Below are 17263 nucleotides of genomic sequence, written 5' to 3'. Positions count from 1 at the left end.
CTGAATGTAAACCTGGGGCATTTGTACTGAACTATTTCGCTACTTTCTGCTCCACTTCCCTGTCTTCTTTTCCTTCACTCTCCAACCAGTAGCAGCAGATGCCCCAAGAGCTGAGTTGTTTTAGAGGTTGTGCTCATTCACACAGAATTGTTTGTTGGAGTTTTCTCTATAATATTGTAGATTCTCTAAATTAAAATACCTTAAAGTAACTAGCAGCTATTTAAGTTGTACTGAATTGACATGTTTAGGTGATATGTGGAAGGTTTTTCCATACATTTACATTTGGAAGAGAGGCTGTCAGGTTAGTACCAAAATGCATGGCACTGAGGCATGAGACTCGGTAGATCAAGGATCAAGCCTATATTCTGGCTACAAAATACTAATCTAACTCAAACCTAAAATGCAGAGTAACAAAGGAAGCTAAAAATCAAACTGAATACTTGAATAATCATTTAATCGTCCAAAAATATAAAAATCCTCGGTGCAAGAGTCAGGTATATCTGTGACGACCCACTCCACTCTGCCCTTCAGCCTGTTGTGTGGCAGGTCTCATCTGCAGGCATGGACAGGTGGTGTGGCTTGTTTCCAGTCAGTGAGACTGGCAACACCTGGGCCCAGTGTGCCAGTGCTCAGCTGCTGTGTGACTCTCCTGCCTGGGACACCTTTTTGGAGTTTGGGGCTGTTTTGGTTTAGTTTTCTGCACTAAACAACGTTACATACATCATTTCTGTCCCTGATTGTACTGATTACATACAGAATGGTTACTTTAAGTTCTGACCTTGTTTCTTTCATTTAAAGTAATGTTTATTTCTTCTAATTGGCACTCGTGTGCATTTCCCTCGTTGTCGTGGCTGTGCGGCACGGTTGGTGACACTATGAAAGAGGCAAAAAGAAAATAACCAAAGAGGAAAAAACAAAGAAGGGAAGAAAAAAAGGATAATATGCTCAAAATCATGATGAAAACCCCTGCCTGCTATCATAAAATGGCCTATAAATAAAACTCCAGTATTCCTCTTTTAAGCATCAGCTGCTCTCTGCATGTTATTTCACACCATGTTGTGTGACTGCACTCAAACACAATCCTGTACTCAAAGCAGTTTGCACTAAAATTGCATGTTATACATACATAAACCCATGAAAATCAAAGCATTACATCCAATAGCATCAATAATTGGAAATCAGCTGCTTTTCACATTTGGAATACTGAAAACTCCCTAAAGTTCATGCATGGGTTCGTTTTTCTAAAAAAAAAAAAAAAAGAAATTATATCAAATAAATGAAAATCGTGTTTTCTGTCATGTTAAAAAGATGTCAAATATGTGTTTCTCAAATATACATCACATCAAAAAGAGGGTTTCATCAACATACTTCTCCTTATCATGCAGAGACTGTCACAGGCTGGGTCTCCGACCCAGCACTCTGAGTTTTCTTTGTATTTTTTGATATGTTATTAGTTTGTGTTATTTCCTATTTGCCTTTAGTTTAGGCAGTTATTGTTCCTGGGTTTTCTATGTTTTGGGGTTTTCTATTTATTTCATCACGTATTAGGTCTGTTAAGTTGTGTTGTCATTTCCTGTTTTATTCTGACAATGTCATGTGTTCTTTGTTCATTGTATTTAGCTTTCCTCTCCTGGTCCTGTCATTAGGTTTATGTCTGTCAGCTGTTTTCCCCCATGTGTCGCCACTTCCCCTGATCACCTCATGTCTGTATTTAAGCCTTTTGTTTTCTTCATGCCATTGTCAGTTCATCTGTTTATTCTCACCAGAGTTACAGTCATAGTCATAGCCTGTTTATTTTCCACCTCGGTCATAGTTATAGTTTTTGGTCTTAGTACCTTTAGTGTTTTGTTTCTTAGTGTTTTGCCAGTTCAGTGTTTTGTTTCTTAGTGTTTTGCCTGTTTGCTTTGGTCTCTTGGTTCATTTCCTGCCGTCATCGCAATAAAGGTTCACTTTTCTGTTAATCATTACTATTCCTCGTCATCATCTGCTTTTGGGTCCTGTTTCCGCACACATCGGCGCACCCCGCCGTGACAGAGACAGAGAGGTTTCTTATGAAGAAAAAGGGAAAAAAACACTTTAAAATAACTGATGGGTTTCATCACCAAATGCTGCACTTCAATTTAGGTAGAAACGCACTGCTCAGGACTTAATAGTTCAGAACAGCAGACGATTGTGTCTTTGAAATGTAACTATTTTGTGACTAAAGCATCCCACTTTGCAAATCACTTCAATCCCCCTGCCACACGGAGTTTCATTTTCATGGCAAAAATCATTTTGTCTGAGCAGGCGTCTCATTTCAGATGGTGAATTTCACTGTGAAATGAGGCTTTTCAGAGGAACAAGTCGCTGTTTGCTGTGATTACACTTGAATGTCAAACACTTGCAGGAGCTATCCGAGTACTGCGTACCAAGTATGGAAATAAAAACCCAAGGAAGAAAAGGCATGTATGGAAACAGACAAATTCATATTCAAACTCCGTGATGATATTTTACTGATTAGACTGAAAATCACAAAAACAAAGGACAAATATTTTTTGACATATAATTTTTACACTTTGGGGGGTTTATCTGGAGAGAAACATCAGGAAGAATTTGACCACCTAAGATGACTCACTTGTGTAAAATAAATAGGTACTTGCTCTGGTAAATTTTATACTCTCTGTCCATATCTGTTTTAAATGATGTGAGTGTATACACACACACACAGAGGGATGCTTTAAAAATAATGTTGGGACTCTAGTGTGTGGAATTACTTTTGTTTGACTGTAAAATCTTTATGAAACTATCCCATTTTTCTTTTCATTTTAAAATAAAGTCAAAGGAACGAGCTCATCTGTCGTCTTCACAGATCGCAGAAGGAGGTACTATAGGTCAGCTTTCGCCTGCATACAGTTCCTGCAATACTGCAAACCTCTTTGAAACCCACCTCTGCCACAGCTCATTGTTTCATGTTGCACATAATCAAACCAATGTGATATGTGTTGTTACTAATGCCTGCTCTGCTGCGTGAAGGGGACTTTTTAAAGTGCTCTTCTATAAGCACTCCAGGTACACACATGGGAGGTTTCAGAATAGAGCCCTATAGCCAAATGTAATGACAATGGTAGTAATAGAGGACTTGACCGAAATAAATATAACACACGTGTTCGTGGCCATACCTTTTCCACATATCGGAGCAATAGGTTCTTCTAAACAGCTTAAAAAATGAACTACAGTATTTTTGTGGATTTGGATACAGTCTGTCTCTTCATCTAATCCAGACTAGCCCATGGTTAAAGTTGGGGCGGAGTTGGGTCCAGACAATGTGTTGCAAGTCACTTTGTTCCTTTCGTCATTGAAGCTCTGTCTTAATATCTTAGTATGTTTGGAATCTTGCTTCAAAGTTAATCTGGGAATCTAAGTATTATTTGTAGTAGTACATGGCAGCAGCTGCAGTGACAGATTATAACAGGAGATGGTAATGTGGCGTCTTACCAACTTTTGCTGTTAACTATTCATTTTGTTTCCTCCCAGCTTGTTGAATGGGTTACTGGCAGAACCCACTGGTGGTAACCCACTCAGTTTGCTGTAAATTTTTATTTTCCTAATGTGAGCACATTTGTCTTACTCTGTTTTGACAAATAAAAAGAAAAAACAGCAGCTCAAATACTTCAAACAGTTAGTATTTGTCTTTGAAGTATTTAGACTATTTTGCACTCAGAGAAAAGTTAAGCTGAGAGGATGTGGAGATCTCTCCACTTTTTCTTTACTTATCTTTATTTGTACCTCAGAACACTCCACTCTCCATCTTTGGCCCCTTTTTTTTCCTCTCTCTGTGTGTCTCTGCACCAGGCATAATTAATCGCCCACAGACTGCTGTTTACACTGTCTGATGGTTTCAACAGAAGGAAGCTTCTCTTAGGCAAAACTCTCTACCTCAGCAGAATCAAAAACACTCCTAAAAGAAGAGAAGAAGAGTTTATTTCCCGATGAGTCCTACAGGGGGTCGGTTGGGGAAACATACACCCGCATTTAGGAATTTTCACAGACTTTGAATGTGCTTTATTTTTCTTTTCATTTAATTAGCACATTTCCATATGTGGAAAATATTTTTTTCTCGACATTTACTTGGATATTAAATAAAAGAGAAGAATTACATGATGTAGGTTTCTGTTTGCAAGCTTTGTGATTACATCTGTGTTTTTAGCTGACATACTCCCACTGACGCATTACATAGATTTAAGTTTCCTTCATCAGCATCTGTTTAAATGTATTGTTCTGAAGTCATTTAATGGTGAAAATAAATTGTACTTTGCTTGATTATATACAGCAACGCTGCTGTTGAAACTTCTTTTCTGTCACAGTTTTGGATTTTGCTGTGTTTCTGTGATTCATCATATTAGGGAAGCATGATAGCCCATAGTATATATGTTACCTGTTATGCCAAGTGAATCAACTGAAAGGGATACATTTAACCTCATTAGCAAATATTAGCTTAGTATATTGGTTAATTCTATTTAAAGCTCTATTCAAAATATGTTTAGATTACCTAACTGTTTATTCACTACATTTAGCTATTATGCTCTAGCATACAATTTCAATTGTTTCTGTTTTTTTGGACATAGTATGTATTTATTTATTCATTTATTTATTACCTAGCTATTTCAACTTGTATTCCCTTACTGACCCATTTAAGTTTTCTTTTTTGGCCTTGTACTAGTTATCCATTTCTTTTATGTAAGTGTTTTCTTTCTTCTCTAAAAGCTTCCCCTAAAGACCTTTTGGAAGTCACTTCATTGATGTTGTGGCATCATAATGTTCTGATACATCTCCTGCAATTGAATTTGGTGTTTATATCCAGAATTGTACAAATCTTGTGCTCAGTGGAAATAAAGGAAATCCCATAAATCAAATTCTGCTTATTCCAGTTCAAACATATTTAACATTTGATGTTTATATGGAACATAGTGCAAAATGTCATGATAAATACTAACGTTGATGAGCCTTTATTTGTCGCTGCAATGTTACACGTACATGTTACATACAGTGAAAATTGGACCCCTTCCAACCATATATACAAACGAGGCTAATCAAGAGCAGCTGTGTCCTGGGGAGAGAGGAGAGTGAGAGAGACAGAGGGGGTAGGAGTGGCAAGAGAGGAGGAGGCAGAATCTTCTTTTTTTCGGTAACAATACTAGTTTTATTTTGTTGTATTTATCCGCGACACCTTAAGGGCTGGTCCGTGAAAATATTGTCGGGCATAAACCGGTCCGTGGAGCAAAAAAGGTTGGGGACCGCTGTTGTAGGTGGAGCAGTTTTGTGGTTTGCTGTTTCAGATAATTTTGAAATAAATGTTTAGAAGTGCAAATGCAATCATGAGATGATACATATTTGCATATAAGAATAGATCTACGGTGAGCACAAACACACAGGTATCCAGGTTTTTGTGGTTTTGTCCATATTCTGAATATGGCATCTACAGTAGAGCATAGTTTTGTTGATCAACACTCCTAACTGGCCATATATCGAAGCTCTGCAATTAATTTTATGTTCCTTGTGCACAAACAAAGGGCAATTACTGCTGTTTTTTTCACTTTAGGGTACAATGTGTATATGGTTCCTAGATTAATTATTGTGCATGGAGGGAATGACTCACTTCACTTGAACTATTTAATTTAGGTTTGGTTGCCATAAGAACACAACTGGCATAAAAAAACACAGTGTAAATTATTTGACGGGTAGTTTTTCCATCCACACTTGTGCGCCTTCTCATTTATCACTCTCCTTATTTTCAGATTTTTACTAACAGTAAAGTGTTGGGTTTTTTTTGTTCAAATTCTTTTAAATGTGTAAATAGAACACAGAGCCATTTGGGAGAGATGGAACATAAAGGTGTTATGCAAATGTAAAGCTTACACTAAAATATCACTCAATATTTGCAGTTTTAGAGCCTAAAAAAAGAGCGGAGGAGAACTGCACGATTCGATTCAATTCGATTTGAATCTGGGAAATTTTGCCTCAGACAGTCAGAAATATTATAATTCAGATCAGTACATTGACATATTTTTTGTATCTATAAAAAGGAAGCTGACACACGCAAGACTTTATCAAAGGTGTGAGCATCACAGCAAGAGAGGAGGAGGCAGAGAGAGCGGGCAAACACCCCACCCACACACTCCCACAGCCTCACAGGATGTAACATCCCCCCCCCCTTACATTCACGCTCTACCAAAACAACAACAACACCTTATTGTGAGCTGCGTGACAGTGCATCAGCTACTATATTGTTAGTACCTTTCTTGTGTTTGATCACCAGATTATAATCCTGGGCCAGCAGTGCCCAGCGCATCAGTCGCCGGTTGTGGTTGTACATCCGGTTCAGAAAAACGAGGGGATTGTGATCTGTGAACACTGTCACAGGGGAAGAGCTGGAGCCCACATACACTGCAAAATGCTGCAGAGCTAAGGCTTCCTTCTCTATGGTAGAGTAGTTCAGCTGATGGCATTTGAACTTCGCAGAGAAATAACAGACCGGATGGCACACACCCTCCTCATCATCCTGCAGTAGAACAGCCCCGGCTCCAGTGGCACTGGCATTGACCTCTAGCTTAAAGGTCGAAAGAAGTTAGGAGCCACCAAGACAGGGGTGCTGCACAGGAGGGATTTTGCTGAGTCAAAAGCATCCCTCTTGTTGTCCATTTCCCTGATTGCTCCCTCTAGATATTTAAGCCCTGTGTTCCCGTTTGTCATGTCGTTCTTCCCCCCGGTTGTATTTGTTTGGTGTTGGATGTAATTAAATGGCCTATTTTTGCTTTGATGAAAGTCTGTGTCAATACTTTCGTTTTTTTGGGATTTTTTTGGAGACCCGTGTTAGTCTTTTTTGCTGGCTCGCCCTCCTCAAGAGCGGTGAGCGTGGGGGCATTTTTCCCTTATTTCTATTTTTTCTGTGTTGCACGCCGGTTGCCTAGGCCGGGGTGTAACAAACAAGTCAAGTACATCTTTACACTGGGACGGAGGAAGATGAGACAGGTGGGCCTCGGCCTTAGCTAAAAAAAACAGAATTTGACAACCGCCCACATTGCTGTCCCTCAGAAAGGGTACCCAGATCATCATCACCCTTAACTTCTACACTTAGCAGGGTAACAGGGACTGAACCGGGGACAGCCGTCCCAGCGGTGTCGGATGGTTCTGTCATGCTGGTGTCTCTGGTATGGTATGATTTCAGCATGTTAACATGACATAGGCGAGTCTTCCTTCTGCGTTCTGGGGTGTTGAGAATATAGCTGGTGTCAGACACTTTTTTCACTATCACATAGGGGCATGAGAAACGAGCCATGAGGGCAGAATTAGGCACGGGAAGCAACACAAGAACTTTGTCCCCAGGCTGAAACTGTCTTTCCACTGCTTTTTGATCAAATTGTCTCTTCATGTTTGCCTGGGATACACAGAGAGACTCTTTTGCTAACAAAGTGCCCGTTGCCACCTGTCCTTGCATGTTTTCACCACATTAGTTTTAAGCACACAACTGCTGAGAAAACTCTCCTTCAGCACATCATTTCATCTCCCTGTGGCTGTGTCCTGACTGCTATTCGCATCTTTGTTGCATCACAAGCCTGGAAGAAGCTGTAATGTTGTAGCTCAGCGGTCCCCAACCCCGGGCCTCGGACCGGTAGCAGTCCGTGAGTCGTTTGGTACCGGGCCGCGAGAGTTGAGGCTCAGGTCTGAAATGTATGTTATTTTGTTATTGTTTTTATCGTTAACACGGTTTTCCTGGGTCTTTTCACGTGTTTTATGAACAAATCTTCTTTTTTTCGGTAACAATACTAGTTTTATTTTGTTGTATTTATCCGCGACACCTTAAGGGCTGGTCCGTGAAAATATTGTCGGGCATAAACCGGTCCGTGGAGCAAAAAAGGTTGGGGACCGCTGTTGTAGGTGGAGCAGTTTTGTGGTTTGCTGTTTCAGATAATTTTGAAATAAATGTTTAGAAGTGCAAATGCAATCATGAGATGATACATATTTGCATATAAGAATAGATCTACGGTGAGCACAAACACACAGGTATCCAGGTTTTTGTGGTTTTGTCCATATTCTGAATATGGCATCTACAGTAGAGCATAGTTTTGTTGATCAACACTCCTAACTGGCCATATATCGAAGCTCTGCAATTAATTTTATGTTCCTTGTGCACAAACAAAGGGCAATTACTGCTGTTTTTTTCACTTTAGGGTACAATGTGTATATGGTTCCTAGATTAATTATTGTACATGGAGGGAATGACTCACTTCACTTGAACTATTTAATTTAGGTTTGGTTGCCATAAGAACACAACTGGCATAAAAAAACACAGTGTAAATTATTTGACGGGTAGTTTTTCCATCCACACTTGTGCGCCTTCTCATTTATCACTCTCCTTATTTTCAGATTTTTACTAACAGTAAAGTGTTGGGTTTTTTTTGTTCAAATTCTTTTAAATGTGTAAATAGAACACAGAGCCATTTGGGAGAGATGGAACATAAAGGTGTTATGCAAATGTAAAGCTTACACTAAAATATCACTCAATATTTGCAGTTTTAGAGCCTAAAAAAAGAGCGGAGGAGAACTGCACGATTCGATTCAATTCGATTTGAATTTGGGAAATTTTGCCTCAGACAGTCAGAAATATTATAATTCAGATCAGTACATTGACATATTTTTTGTATCTATAAAAAGGAAGCTGACACACGCAAGACTTTATCAAAGGTGTGAGCGTCACAGCAGATGCCTTTGTCTCAAAGTAGCTGAAGATAAAACACAGAAAAACATGAAGGTGATTTTCCTGGGATTTTATAAAAATATTCTGCAGTACATCAAAAACGAAAGAAAACCATTAATCATCATATGAACATTACCTCTGAAGTTACAGCGGTTTTATTAGAGACACAGCTAAGCATTTTGCATTTTGTATAGTTTTAAAAAGTTTAAATTTGTTCAGAAGCCTGTTGAACGGCAGAAATTAGGTTTTCTTTTTGGAAGTATGTAAAAGGAAAATAAAACAGCGTCCGACAGCGCTGTAAACAACAGTAGACTTGTGCGTAACAAACAAGCGAATAATGCAGAAAACAGATTTCGGGGATAGACGGGAAACTGTTCTTGAAGTACAGAGAGAGAGAGAGAGCTGTGCATGAAGTGTGATTTTTATTGTGGTGGAAGCAAAACAGTAAAAGTCAGAGTGAATTCATGACGATGTTTATGTGAAGCGTAGTTTGGATCTTCTTTTGCTGCTGGTTCGGTCAATATTGTTTGGAGAGAGATAAAACTAACAGCTTTAGAATCAGTGCAAAAAGGACGTAAACACAAAGCGCGGACCCGCAGAAACATCAGAATCAGCGAGCTGTCGGCTTTCAGCCCCGACGGTGTCCGTGCCGTCGGGTGAGAAAGGCGACATCTCAATGATTCTGATCCGTCGGCGGGTCCGCGCTGTGTTTACGTCTTTGTGCAGAATCCGTGTTCCTGCTCTCATTTACTGTTTTAGCTGTTTGGTGGTTGTTGAAATTTTGTGACGTTTCACCTGAGATTCTGGAATTTTGGGCAAAATACATTTATATAAAAAAATCGATTCAGGATTTTAATGAATCGATATCACGTTATCCAAGCCAGAATCGATTTTAATCGATGAATCGATTATTAAAACCCACCCCTACGCTACGTCTGCCTTCTGTCCGCAGCTCGGACACAAAACATTTCACTGCATCTTGTACTCTGTATGATTGTGTATATGACAAATAAAGTTTGTTTATAAAATTTGGACACCTCTGGACACTGGCAGAGGGAATTATGTTAGGATGCTGTTCGTGGACTACAGTTCAGCATTCAACACAATAATTCCCTCTAAGCTTTTCAGCAAGTTGACGGATCTAGGACTCAGCTCATCACTGTGTCAGTGGATCCTCAACTTCCTCACAGACAGACCCCAATCAGTGAGGGTGGGAAAACAAGTCTCCCCCTCCATCTCACTCAGCACTGGAGTGCCTCAGGGCTGTGTTTTAAGCCCCCTGCTGTACTCACTGTACACTTATGACTGTGTAGCCACATCCGACACCACCTCCATTGTCAAGTTTGCTGACGACACTGCTGTTGTGGGCCTGATCTCCGACAACATCGAGACGGCCTACCTGGAGGAGATTAGGAACCTGGAGACCTGGTGCCAGGAGAATAACCTCCTCCTAAACATCAGCAAGACTAAGGAGCTGATCGTGGACTTCACTACAAAGCAGGCGAGGAATTACAAACCCCTCATCATCAGTAGCACGCCAGTGGAGAGAGTGGACAGTTTCCGATACCTGGGTGTCCACATCACTCAGGACCTGTCATGGTCCTGTCACATCAACACCCTGGTTAAGAAAGCCCGTCAGCGTCTCTTCTTCCTCAGAAGACTTAGAGACTTCCATCTGCCACTGAAGGTGCTCAAGAACTTCTACTCCTGCACCATCGAGAGCGTCCTGACGGCAAACATCTGCACCTGGTTTGGGAACAGCACCAAGCAGGACAGACGAGATCTGCAAAGGGTGGTGCGCTCGGCAGAACGCATCATTCAATCAGAGCTCCCTGACCTGCTGTCCATCTACACCAAGCGGTGCAAGTCCAAAGCTAGGAAGATTATGATGGACCTCTCCCATCCCAACAATGGACTCTTCTCACTGTTGAGGTCTGGGAAGCGCTTCCGCTCCCTTAAGGCCAAAACAGAGAGAATGAGGAGGAGCTTCTTCCCCCAGGCTATTCGGGGCCTGAACCAGGTGTAGGACTGGACTCTCCCAAACACGTCACTATAAGACTGGACTCTCACACACGTCACCACACGCACCACCACACATTTCCTATAATCCTATAATTCCTATAATTTATAATCCTTATCTTTATAATCTCTTCTGCTATTTGCACATTCTTTACTGTAAATTCCTAAGCTAATTTGTAAATTTTTGTAGTAAACTGTAAATTGTAAATATTGTAAAACTTTTCTTCTGTCATTTAATGGTCGGGCATTGTACAGCTACAAGCATTTCACCCCCAAATTCGACTCTTTATAAACATGGAATAACAATTGAATAAGGTGAGTCATTAAACCAAATTCAAAAATCTTCATGTTTTCATGAAAATCATATCTTCATGTTCATACTTGTTTGGCCAAAGAAATTTCAAAAAACTTTTTGCTCTGACCAAAACAAAATTTGTGTTTTTTGTGCAAATGTTAATATTTTGAGTTTTTCCCCAGCCACACTGTTCACTTTACCCCACATTCTTTACTAATCATTTTCATTATTGATATTATTGGGGTTTTTTAAGATCTTGTATGAATCAACTTGTATGTTTTTGATATTTAATTTCAGTATACCATTTCTATTTCATGAGATCTCTGTATAGTACATTTTTCTTTTTCCATGCTTTTTGTCATTCACATCAAGTCAGTACATTTATGTTTTCCACCATATACTTTAAATCTATTTTTGAATAAGCACAAACTTGTAGAGCAATGCTAAATGTTTTCAGTAAAATATCATATAAAAAGCTATTCTCCCAGTTATGCATGCACTTTTTCCAGAGACCGTTATTACACCAAATGAAGTAAGCATTTGGATTTGACTGCCTTTGAGTTTTAATCTCGGTTTGCAGTTCGACTCTGCAATGCAGCAATCAATAGTGTATAATTTCTTTCCTGTGGTTCCAGTTTACTCATCCCCAACAAGTGCATTAATATGCCAACTGTTTATATGTTTGCACTCCTTCCTCGACTCAGTCTCGAAATCTCTCTGCATGAGAAGGAATTATTAATCAGATACTAGTTTCCCTGACTGCTTCCTACTGTTATACATTAACTGTTGCATCAAAAGCTGTTTGTGCAGCTTATAAGTCGAGGATGCGCTCTCCTCTGTGTATTGCTTCTACGTGCAAGAGGAGGAGAAGGAATACCCTTCAAACACACATCCCAAAAGTAATTATATCTGCTCCTCTTTTTAGTATTTTGTAAACAACAACTGAGCAGAAGTTGGATTTGTTTTGCCTAAAAATGAGATCAAAACATAAGACACAAAATAGCCCCTACACTTCTAGTTCATTTTTAGGTTTGCATCGCATCACATTGGTTAAAGTTTTTCATCTTTTCGAGAATGTCTTGCCTCGGCTATCAGTGGTTGCTGAATATAATGTTCTGTAACAGTTTATGAATATCTAGATGTTAAATTGTCACACATATATTTAATCTGGTGCAACTTCTTATATGGATTTTACCAAGCATACAGTTCCTTTATATATTTGTGCACAATCTGGTAACCAGAACACGTATTTGCACTGGTATGTGAGTGTAGGTACTTTTCCACAGACATCAGAGACCGTAACAGTGTTTGTGTCACACTCCATATATTTTTGACAGTTCCAAAATAAGAAATGAGGGAGGCACAGTAATCAGACACTATCTCACCATAGCACTGTAGTGCAAATGTCTGTTTTCATTATAAAGTCCAGTTGTGAAGTATTAACGAGACTTGATTTCCCTGCATGCTTTTATTGATGTGAATGCAGAGAATGCAGGGCCATTCTCACACAGACTCTATCAGCCAAAGTATTCTCTCGTCTGCCTTCACACGCATATGAATTTAACTGACATCCCATTCTTAATCTGTAGTGTTTAACATGATGTCGGCGCAACCTTTGCAGCTATAACAGCGTTAACCCTTCTGGGAAGGTTACCACATGGTTTAGGAGCATTTACAGGAATTTTTGACCATTCTTTCAGAGCCACATTTGTGAGGTCAGACACTGTTACTGGACGTTGGATGTTGTTGGACCAGTCTCCGCTCTAATTCATCCCAAAGGTTTTCTATTGGGTTGAGTTCAGGACTCCGTGCAGGCCAGTCAAGTTCTTCCACACCAAACTCGCTCATCCATGTCTTTAAGGACCTTGCTCTGTGCACCGGTGCACAGACATATTGGAACAGGAAGCGGCCATCCCCAAACTGGTTTCACAGTTTGAGGATGAAATTGTTCAAAATGTCCCGGTATGCTGTAGCATTGAGTTCCTTTCAACTCCTGAAAATCGCCAAATCCAGATGTCAATGGACAAGCAACTACTTTTGACAATATAGTGTATGTTTCACACTATGATTTACTCATGAAAGGTATCATCAGTTCTTTAAGAGTTTTGTCATTGTTTTTTCTTTGTTTGCCCATTTTTATTTATTTATTTATTTATTGTACCTTGTGTGACTCCTTATTTTAGTTTCCTGCCTTTTTAATTGTCTGGCCTGTCTGAATTCATTTTCCCTATGTATAAGCACCTGCTCTCATTTCCCAAATCCACACTTTCAATCCTTGGACAACAGACATTTAACAAAACCTGGAGTCTCATGTTAAAGTGATGTCAGCTAAATACGATGATTGACATAACTCCGTAAAAGTATTGTGTTATAACACGACTACTGCTGTGTTGTTTAGGGACAATAACATTTCCGAGGAAACACGTAACCTTCTGAGTTTCATGTAATCATAAGTGATAATCCCAACTCTAAGCCTACACTAACCCTACAGTTTGGAAAAAGGCAAAACTGACTTTAAGGGGGGGGGGGGGGTGAAAAAGTGTTTATCTGTGTCAGTTAAAATATTTTTCTTCTTAGTTCTGTGATTGCTGAAACTTTTGAGAAAATTTATTAAAGAACAAAAGTTAACCTAGATGAGAACATGCTGTACCGAGACAAATTAACATGACACAGGCAGGAATGACAGAGAACACAAGAACGTACAAATTAGAGAAATTAGAAAAGGTTGTAATTTTATTTATTTTTGTCTTTGTCACTAGCAGTTCTTTATCTGGTCTTTGCAAAAGATTTGTTCACTAACATTCCTGGTTTCAGATCTGAATATAGATCAATAACTCTAAAGACTTTCCCCACGCAAATCTGTCCAGAACTTTGAGTAATCCTGCTATCTAACAAATAGAGAAAGAAAATCAAATCACATTCTGTACTTGATGGAGGGAGGTGAGTAAAGAGATGCGACAAAGAAGAATTTTTGAGGAATTCAAAACAACAAGTCCTATAAGACTTGGGAATAATCTAGCTGTCCCCATTCCCTTCAGTAGTGAAGGCTTGTTTTATATTTCTATTCCATACGTAGAGAGGAATATTACATAATCTAGATTGTATCATATAACTATGTCCCAAATGGTCTCAGCTTCTTAGTCACCACAGGTCACATTAATGTTTACAGATCTTGATTTTTAGTTTGAAAGCACATTTTCAATCATTAACCATCTGAACTGTACAGATGGTTATTCCAGGTGTCCAATAAGCACAGTAAAATCCGCTATGCACAGCTTTTTCTTCTCATTATTGGTTAATGGCACAAAAAGTTTGAGCCGAAAAGCCATGACACTGAAATTACTGATGGTGCAGATTGTATATGAATATATTCTTGTTATCAGCCCACTGAGAATACAGGATCACGTTCAGATCGGTTAAGCCATGACGATGAAACAGATGATTAATGTTTAGGTTGATCATGCTCTGGGACTCAGATTTAAATACTGAATTTAGATGGTGATGGGAAATAAAGCGAGTTGATAGGGCTCAGGGGTAGTATCTTTGAAAGGATGAGCTCATTCCTAAATAATGGTGAGCTAATTCCTATACACACTGTAAAAGTTGCACAACCAGCAGCTTGTGAGACTGTCAATAATGAAAGAACGAAGGGGGGATGCTGAGGGGTTTAACGTTCTGATTATTGCATATCCAGTGTGCTGTCAGCTTTTTTACTGCTCCAGCAGATTTGTGGCATCTGACAAAGCCCCGGGTTTAAAATCTTGAGTCAAGCATTGTTTCCATTGACATAAAGCTCATTGATTCCACACTGGACTGCCTCACTCTTGATGACCTGCTTGACTTGCATTCACTGTTGCCATTGTAATACTGTCCTCCTGCACTGGTTGCAGAGGGGAGGCATAGGGAGCCATTCAGACCTGAGAATCCCTATTTGCGATGAAAAGAGACAGAAATTTCTTCTTTAAATTGGACAATTGTTAGAATAGAGTCCAAGCAGAGGTAAAGGCACTGGTACTCTACGGTTGCTTTGTGGTTTCTGGCACAAAGAAGTTGACAATGGTCACCTTTCAGCCCAGTGGTTAGAGGTGTTGGGCAACCAGGTTGGTGAACACTCTTGGCTTTCTGTTTCCTGAGCAGATTTTTTCATGTTTTATCGTGTCATATTGCCTCGATTAAGAAGGTAAATAACAAAAGGAGGTGTAGTTTGCATCAGAGAAGAGGTGACCTGAGTGTAGTTTGGATGACTTGATGATGAAATCCCACATGTTGGGAACGATCACAAAGGAAACCCTTTTATTTTAGGCATTTGTACAGCTAGTTTTGTAATGGAGAAAAGCTTTTCCCAAATTGGGCCAAAAATAAAGTGGTGCATTATTAATTTAGTTCAATTCAATTTTATTTACATAGCACCAAATCGCAACAGCAGTCGCCTCAAGGCAATTATTAAATCCTTTGAGTGTATTATTTACAAAGTGAATAGCTTATTCACCTCTATCGTTTTCTTACTGGTTTTTCAGCTATGGTGGAAACGGTCCTGGAGCAGGTCCCACTTTTTTTTGTTCATTACAATCTGGGCAGGACTGACAGAGAGAGTCACAGAACCATTCAGGCTCACATCCACACTAAGGCTACGTCCACACTAATGCATTTTCGTTTGAAAACGCATCGTTTTCTCTCCGTTTTGGCCTCCCGTCCACACTGAGACGGCGTTTTCCCCAAAGGAAAACGCATCTTTTTGACAGCGCTCTTGAAAACGAATCCATTTGAAGACGGTGCTTTCGCGTCACAATGTGGACAGCAAAAACTGAGACTTTTAAAAACGATGATGAATTTTAGTCATGTGACCAATTAAACAAAGATAGTGGAGGGGATTATACAGCACTTGTTTTGTTTGCTCTCAATCTTGACAGCCCTATTAAAGATTAATGGTAAATGGCCTGTATTTATATAGTGCTTTACTAGTCCCTAAGGACCCCAAAGCGCTTTACATATCCAGTCATCCACCCATTCACACACACATTCACGGCAAGCTACATTGTAGCCACAGCCACCCTGGGGTGCACTGACAGAGGCGAGGCTGCCGGACACTGGCGCCACCGGGCCCTCTGACCACCACCAGTAGGCAACGGGTGAAGTGTCTTGCCCAAGGACACAACGACCGAGACTGTCCAAGCCAGGGCTCGAACCGGCAACCTTCCGATTACAAGGCGAACTCCCAACTCTTGAGCCACGATCGCCCCAGATTAATATCAGTCTGTACATGCTCCAGATAGCTTTTCTTCAAGTTCTTTAATTCTCACTCGCTTTTGCAGCTTTGTACTTTTGTGTTACTCGCAGCAACAACTCCACCTCATTGTTAGTCCATTTAAAAAACTCGGTGCTTTTCCTCAACATTTTGCCGCGACGTTTCGAGCCGCAAAGTAAATAAACGGCAGACAAAAATGAGGCAAGCCGAATTTTCTTGCGTTTCACGCATGCGCAGTACAGGAATGTAAGCGTTTTCGGCCGTTTCAATGTGGATGCACAACTCTGTGAAAATGACTGAAAACGCTAGTGTGGACACGGAGTGTTTTCAGATGAAAACGCCGTTTTCAAATCTATCTGGGCTAGTGTGGACGTAGCCTAAGATTAACCTAAAATTCACATGTCTGCACTGTGGGAGGGACCCTACGCCACCCAGGCACAGGGAAAACATACAATTTCCATTCAGAAAGGTCACAACTGACCAGCAGGGTCAAACCCAGAACCTTTGTGCTGTGAGGCGACAGTGCTAACTACTGCACAATCATGCCACGTGTAACCTTCAAAGATACCGTATGAGTCACTTCTTTTTTATTGCTCAATCCTGATAAAAGATGCTTCCTATAAATCACATCAGTTTTCTTCCATACTGTAAAAAGTCCTTGCTGTAAAAAACTCTTGTGGTTTGGCCATATTTCAACCATCCTCTAAACATGTTGCTGGTAACAAGCATACACTGTTCCAGCTAATTTGCTCTTGCAAAGCTGTCTTGTACTGCAGACCTGCCTTGTCTATACAAATGACCAGTGAGATGATGAATGCTGTTGTCATTTCTACACAGCACTGCAGTTCTGGTGAGAGACGAATCAATGTAAAAACTCCCCAGAGATCCATGCTTCTCTCTATATCCCTGCCACAACACATACACTCACAATGACCACAGCATGACAGTCCCAACAATGCCTCGTTTATCA

Source organism: Diplotaxodon limnothrissa, linkage group LG10 (assembly GCF_057381915.1).
Source record: "Diplotaxodon limnothrissa isolate DT_005_m linkage group LG10, D_limnothrissa_male_GT1.1, whole genome shotgun sequence".
Classification (NCBI taxonomy): Eukaryota; Metazoa; Chordata; class Actinopteri; order Cichliformes; family Cichlidae; genus Diplotaxodon; species Diplotaxodon limnothrissa.
The sequence above is the reverse complement of the archived record's forward strand: the minus strand, read 5'-3'. Positions refer to the sequence as shown.